Here is a 7,303-nt window from a genome sequence, read left to right as displayed (position 1 = left end):
AGCTCTTTTATTTATATTTTGGAATAAAATTGGATTTAAATTCTATATAATTTTTTTTCTACTTTTTTTTTTTTATGAAAAACAACTTATATATGAAAAATTTTTTTATAAAAATTATTTTCTAGAAAATGTTTTTCATGAAAATATTTTCTATTATTTGGGAAAATGTTTTTCATGAAAATGTTTTCTATTATTTGGTTGTAATGTCAAATTAAAGGTACTTGTTTATATCATATATGTATATGAAGTGATTTTCCTAAAAAATAACTTAGTTTTACGTTTGATCAGGAAAAAAATTTTAACTAACTTTTCGTTAACCAATTTCATGAATGGCCCAAATATTAGAAAATGTGAAAATATTTTTCATAGAATAAATAAAGCATTAATATTATTTTTTTTATACATGTATTGATTTTATTATATTATTTTATATTATGTAAAATATAATTATACTTAGGTCAAATGTCCAAATGAATCCTTCAATTTCATGTGTAAAGTAATTAAATCTCATTTATTTTAATTTGATTTAATCAAATTTTTATAAAATTTGTGATTAAGCAATTGAGTTTTATTTTCTCCAAATTAGAGCATAAACCATATGAGCTTTAATTTAATTTTTATTTTTATTTTTTATGCTTTTAATATATCTTTTAGACAAAGAGTATTATTAAATTAATATTTATGTGTTTCATAAGCAATTATATTTTAATTTAGAAAAAATAACTCAATGTTAAACTTTTCAATAATGTGATTAGTCAATTTAATTTATGAGGATTCAATTGATTTTGGTGATAAGTTAAAGGGTTAATTAGGAATTTAAGGCTTAATAGGTATGGAAACTCCAACTTCACCCACATACCACATTTTGGCCATTAAACTTGTTGGTTTTAGTCATTTTCTCAAAACTTAAGTCATTTTGGCAAAATTGCTAATTTTCGGTTTTGGTGCTCCGAAATTGCACTGTTCCATTGGTCAATCTACTGTTGGAATTTGACAAAACTTCCTTCACAGAAAATGTTCCTTATTGTCTTAAGTATATTCTCATTTTTGGATCACCCCAATCGGAGTTTTGTAGCTCCAGTTATAGCCAAAATACAATTACTGTTCACGTGCACTGTTTATGCTGAGATTTTGGTTCTGGTAGATTTTTGGTCTAATTTTGTTCAGTAATTTGATCAAGTTGAGTTCATAATTTGGTCTAACTTTCTTCATATGAAATGTTCTACTATGTCTTAGGTTTCCATCGGTTCAAGAATCACCTAAATCCGAGTTTCCTAGAGAAAGTTATAGCCCTTCAAACATTACTGCTCAAATGGAATTCTGCAGAATCGCAGGTACAGTAACTCAACTTTGCTCAATAATTTGACTAGGTTAATGGCATAATTTGGGATGGTGTTCTTCATGAAAGTTTTAGGTCTATATCTTATCTAATTGCTGGTAAAATTTCAGGTCAATTTGACCTTCCTAGCTCGAGTTATGACCAAATGAACAGTTACTGTTCATTTGGTCAGTTTGGTGCAGTGGCAGCCTGCTCTCATTTCACTTTGGTCAATTGGTTCACCAAGTTTTAGTCAGTTTTTGGCCATGGTTCCTTAATGAAAATTGTGCTATTTTATGTCTATTTTCATCCCCAATTGGTGGTATATCAATTGGACTTGTAAAATTTCCGTTTTGGTCCTTCAAAGTTGGTTTGGTCATGCTGCCAGCAGCATGACCATTTGACCTACGAATTTGGTTTTCATTCTAACAATTCCCATATATTTCCTTTGGTCATTATTGACCATTTTTCAGTCCACAATTGGTCAAAGATATCATTTATGCATTTCTCCAAAATTTGGTTCACAAACCCTAACATTCAAACCCTAAACTCACAACTTTGTTACCATTAACAATTTCAAAGTTCTAAACTATCATCATTCAACTAATTAAGGTTTTTATACTCATTCAAACCCTTTAAATTCATGCAATTCATACTCCCTTCAAGCTGGCAAAAAATTCAGTTTGTCCTTCCCCCATATTTTATTTCATTTCCTTAATCCTAAGATCATTTCAACCATTGCATATGCATTTAAAGAAGTAAAATAATAAGTTAGCACACTAACCTTTCTTAAATCTTCAAAACCCTAACTTTTGCTCTTCTTTCTTCTTGTAATCTCCTTCTTAAGTAGTAATAACAAACTTTAGTAGAGTTTTTAGGGAAGTTATGTAAATTAGGTGAAGGAATTCAAGCTTAGATGTAAGCTTAGATGAAGAGAATTCATGGAGGTTTTTGGGAAGAAAATGGGGCGGCACAATGGAAGAAGGAAATGAGGTTTTTAATTTTTTTTTCTTTTCTTATCTTTATCTTATGGAAGACCACAAATCCCAAATTAATAATTCAACTAATTAATTTCTTTATGACATCATTCATGATGTCATCACCTTTGACTTTTCCATCTTCTTTCTTCTTTTTTTTTATTAGTTCTTTAATTTAATTCTCGATTCCGAAATTTTCTTTTCTCCGTTTTTATTTGACAGTTAGGTCAGGAGTCAGCTCTCGGGGTCAATTGACCAAATTGCCCTTCACCGGTTCAACCCGGTTTACAAATAATTCCATATTTCTTTCGGCTCCCTGACCTAATTATTTGATTGGCTTAACAGTTCTTTTTCGTAATTTTCTCTTTTCCACTGTGTTCATAAGGGTCCTAAGGACCGTAGCGTCACTTTTTACGGTTCGAAATTTGAGTTTAAAATGACTTCGCAATCGTTCTCGAAGAGGTCACTCATCGCTGTGACTCTCGGCTCGTTTAACTTCTTCTATTCTATTTTTCTTATTTATAGTTAACTAATTAAACATTACTAATTATTTGTGTTTATGGCTTCTCAAGTTGTCTTAAGTGTGGTTCTAATCTCCTTAATTGTCCGGACCGACACCGGTCACTGGAACAGTGAAATCTACCAGGCTATACAAACGGGGGTGTTACAAATACCCTTAATTTTATTTTCAATAGGAAATAATTTAATTCTTGAGGTTTCGTTTTATTAATAAAATAATGTTAGAGATTTAATTTATTTATTTAATTTATAATAAAATAACATTATAAACCTATAATATAAATTTTATTATAAAATAGTCCTTGCATTTTATAATATTTATTATTTTATTTATAACATATTATTTTATTTTATTAATATTCTAAGTATATTATATATTATCTCATATGTATCATATCTTGCCGACAATTTGGCATAGTTAGGGACCAGAATTTAAAGAAGTGGACCTATGAAATTGAAAGCTTTGCACTAAATTATCCCATGCCCTGCTTCTTCTTAACCATACATTTTTCGTACACTATGTACTACCAAATCTTTGGAAGCTCTTTTATTTATTTTTTGGAATAAAATTGGATTTAAATTCTATATAATTTTTTTTTCTACTTTTTTTTTACGAAAAACAACTTATATATGAAAAAATTTTTTATAAAAATTATTTTCTAGAAAATGTTTTTCATGAAAATATTTTCTATTATTTGGGAAAATGTTTTTCATGAAAATGTTTTCTATTATTTGGTTATAATGTTAAATTAAAGGTACATGTTTATATCATATATGTATATGAAGTGATTTTCCTAAAAAATGACTTAGTTTTACGTTTGATCAGGAAAAAAATTTTAACTAACTTTTCGTTAACCAATTTCATGAATGGCCCAAATGTTAGAAAATGTGAAAATATTTTTCACAGAATAAATAAAGCATTAATATTATTTTTTTTATACATGTATTGATTTTATTATATTATTTTATATTATGTAAAATATAATTATACTTAGGTCAAATGTCTAAATGAATCCTTCAATTTCATGTGTAAAGTAATTAAATCTCATTTATTTTAATTTGATTTAATCAAATTTTTATAAAATTTGTGATTAAGCAATTGAGCTTTATTTTCTCCAAATTAGAGCATAAACCATATGAGCCTTAATTAAAATTTTTATTTTTTATTTTTTATGCTTTTAATATATCTTTTAGACAAAGAGTATTATTAAATTAATATTTATGTGTTTCATAAGCAATTATATTTTAATTTAGAAAAAATAACTCAATGTTAAACTTTTCAATAATGTGATTAGTCAATTTAATTTATGAGGATTCAATCGATTTTGGTGATAAGTTAAAGGGTTAATTAGGAATTTAACCTTATAATAAGGTAATTTTTATAATTTGTCCTTGAATTTTACTCTATGTTTCACTTTATTCACTTAACTTAAATTTGTTAAAAAATTTATTGAATTTTAACTTTGTTTCACATAAATCTCTCTAACTTGATATAGTAGATTTTCAGGTTAAATAAATAATAAAATTAACTTTTTACCTCATTTCCTTTCATTCTAAAAAAATCAATTATTTCAATGACGGTCAGAATCGATCACAAATATACCAATAATATCACAATGATCTACTTTGTTGAAAAGGATGAGAATCTATTTCTCATAAAAAAATACTGAAATTATATTTATAGATGTTATATTGTAATTTAAAGAGATTTTTTTAATTTGAAAATTTATTATTATAAGTTAAAGGAATTTTTTTTAATAAAATTAAAATTTAAAATTTTTTTAAATAAATTAAAATTAAGAAAAAAAGTGAAATGCGAGCATAATTCAGAGACAATATAAAAATTACCTTTATATTTGTTTTAAATTATTAAAATAAAAAAAAAGCTCAAAAACGAAATTGTAATTGGTGATTGGAGTGTGTGATGGACGAAGGAATTTTCGACCTAACAAGAGAACAAGATTTGACGGGCGAGATCGCGCCAGATCACGGAAAATGAGTGAATAGTACTAGAGAAGCGATAGTTATGGACGGTGGATCTGAGATGGAAGTTTGCATGAAACAGAAAAGTACATGTGGTGCTGAAGGTGGTTACTTATTATTACATTATTGGTTCGGCAAAACGCCTATTTAGACACTTAAAAATGTAATAAATAATTATATAAAATTTTAAAATATTTTAGGGTCTAAATAAATTATTTAAATTTTAAAAAAAATAAATAAAATTTTTAAATATTAAAAATAATCAAATAATTTTTTTTATTATTTCGAGAATAAATAAGTCATTTAACTTTTAAAAATAAATAAAAAAAGATTAAATTATAATTTATCTCTAATATAAATTCAAATAAAGTTATATGTAAAAATCTCCTAGTCTACGGGATTCACATTAGTAATCCTAAATATCTAATTTGCAACATCTTAATAAATATTTAATGCATCCTGAATAAATTGATAATTTATTCTTTATTAAAAGATTAAAAAAAATTCTTTATGGATTTAAAAAACTTCTATAAATAAATTTTTTAAATTATTCTATAAATGACAACTTATTAATCTGTTCTAAGATTTAGCAAATTTCCACCGGCGTATTGTAAATTAAATATATAAAATTACTGATGAGATTTCATGCACTAAAAGATTTTCGTGTACAGTTTTAGCTGAATTTATATTACAGGTAAATTATAATTAATTTTTTTTTATCTATTTTTAAAACTTGAAAGGTTTACTTATTCACAAAATGGTAAGCCTCAACAAGTTCTCAGAAGAGACTATCTAGATGATAGCCTATGGATTGGTATCCATGAGGAAACCAAGCAGAAAAAGCCTCTTCCCATCTATGAGCTTGCCCTTGAGATCATCAGAAAAGAAGGAAAGAAACTGACAGAAGAGTTCTGTTGGTGTTGCACATAACATATTGATACAGGGCCATGAGTGGAAATTCTATCCCTGTGGAATAGAGGGTAACCATGCACCAGAGGAGCCATAATTCTTCCAAGATAATTCTCCGTACATGATTTTTGAAAAAAATAAAGAAAAAAAATTAAATAGAAGAAAAATTATCTTATTAGAATTTAAATTTGATTAATATTTTTTAATACTTAAATTTATTTTAAATTTGATTATAATTGCTTAAATAATACACAAATTCATTCAGTTTTACATATTTTAAATGGTAATATATATATATATATATATATATATATATATATATAATTTCATTTTAATTATTTTAATAAATTAAATAAATTATAATTATATATATATATATTAAATAAATTAATAGTAAAGATATAAAAAAAATAAAAATTAAAAGAAAAGAGGCTTGGCAGGGCAAGGCGAGACGAGGACAGGGATTCTTTTTTTCCAATAGAGTGGGGATGGGTAACGATTTTATTATCCCGACAGGGTATAGAGCGGTCAATGGAGTCGAGGATATATTTATTAGTAATGGGGCGGAGATGGAAATGGTATAAACTACCCCCAATCCACCTTGTTGCCATTCCTACCTATTAGAATAGAATAGAATAGAATAAAATCTGATTAGGTATTTGAAAATACTATATCAGTTATCTCTATGAATCTTACATCACACTTCGATCTTGAGAAAGTCAATTAATTAATCTCATTATACACATGTAAAATCTGAATTCATAAGTTTTTAGCCAACAACAAGTGAATTAAATTGATGAAGAAATCATCATAATTTAAATCATAACTCTCTGTTTGAAACTACAATTTTGTAAAATTGTAATTCAATTATTTTTTTAATTCTCATGTTTGGAATTTAAAAATTCAATTCTTTTTAATTTAAAATTTTTTATTTAAAAAATAAAAATTAAGCATAATTATGTGAAAATTTAATTAAACTTTTTATTACAAATTGTTTATTCTAAAGGAAGCCAATCATCGTTCATTATGAACTTACAAATGCTAAAGAATAAATAAGTAAACACAAAATTTGAATATTATAATTATTGATTTTTTTTCCTTAAAGATCACACATTAGTAATAGTGGTCTAAGTATATGTTGAATATATATATATATATATATATATATATATATATATATATATATATATATATATATGAACATTAAGGTTCAAAAAATATATTTTTATATTTTTTAATATTTAGGACCTTTAAAAATATCAACGAAAAATATTTTTATAATCAAAAGTAAAATTAAGCAATTTATAAAAAAAAACGACTTCTACTTTTGAAAGGAGAAAATCTTTTAGATTTTAACAATTTAACTAAAATATGAAAATACTTACACATATATATAAATATATATTATCACTTTAACATTATAATTAAATAATAGAATATTTTTTTTTCATAGAAAATATTTATCATTTATAAGTTATTTTTTCTAAATAAATGGAATATGAGAATCTTTATTTTTTATTTACTAAGTAAATAAATTTGAACCACTCGTATAAATGGAATCTGAGAATTATGCTGGTGTTGCTACTGCCTGCATGGT

Source organism: Hevea brasiliensis, chromosome 5, assembly GCF_030052815.1.
Source record: "Hevea brasiliensis isolate MT/VB/25A 57/8 chromosome 5, ASM3005281v1, whole genome shotgun sequence".
NCBI classification, from domain to species: domain Eukaryota; kingdom Viridiplantae; phylum Streptophyta; class Magnoliopsida; order Malpighiales; family Euphorbiaceae; genus Hevea; species Hevea brasiliensis.
Note: the sequence above shows the minus strand (reverse complement) of the source record.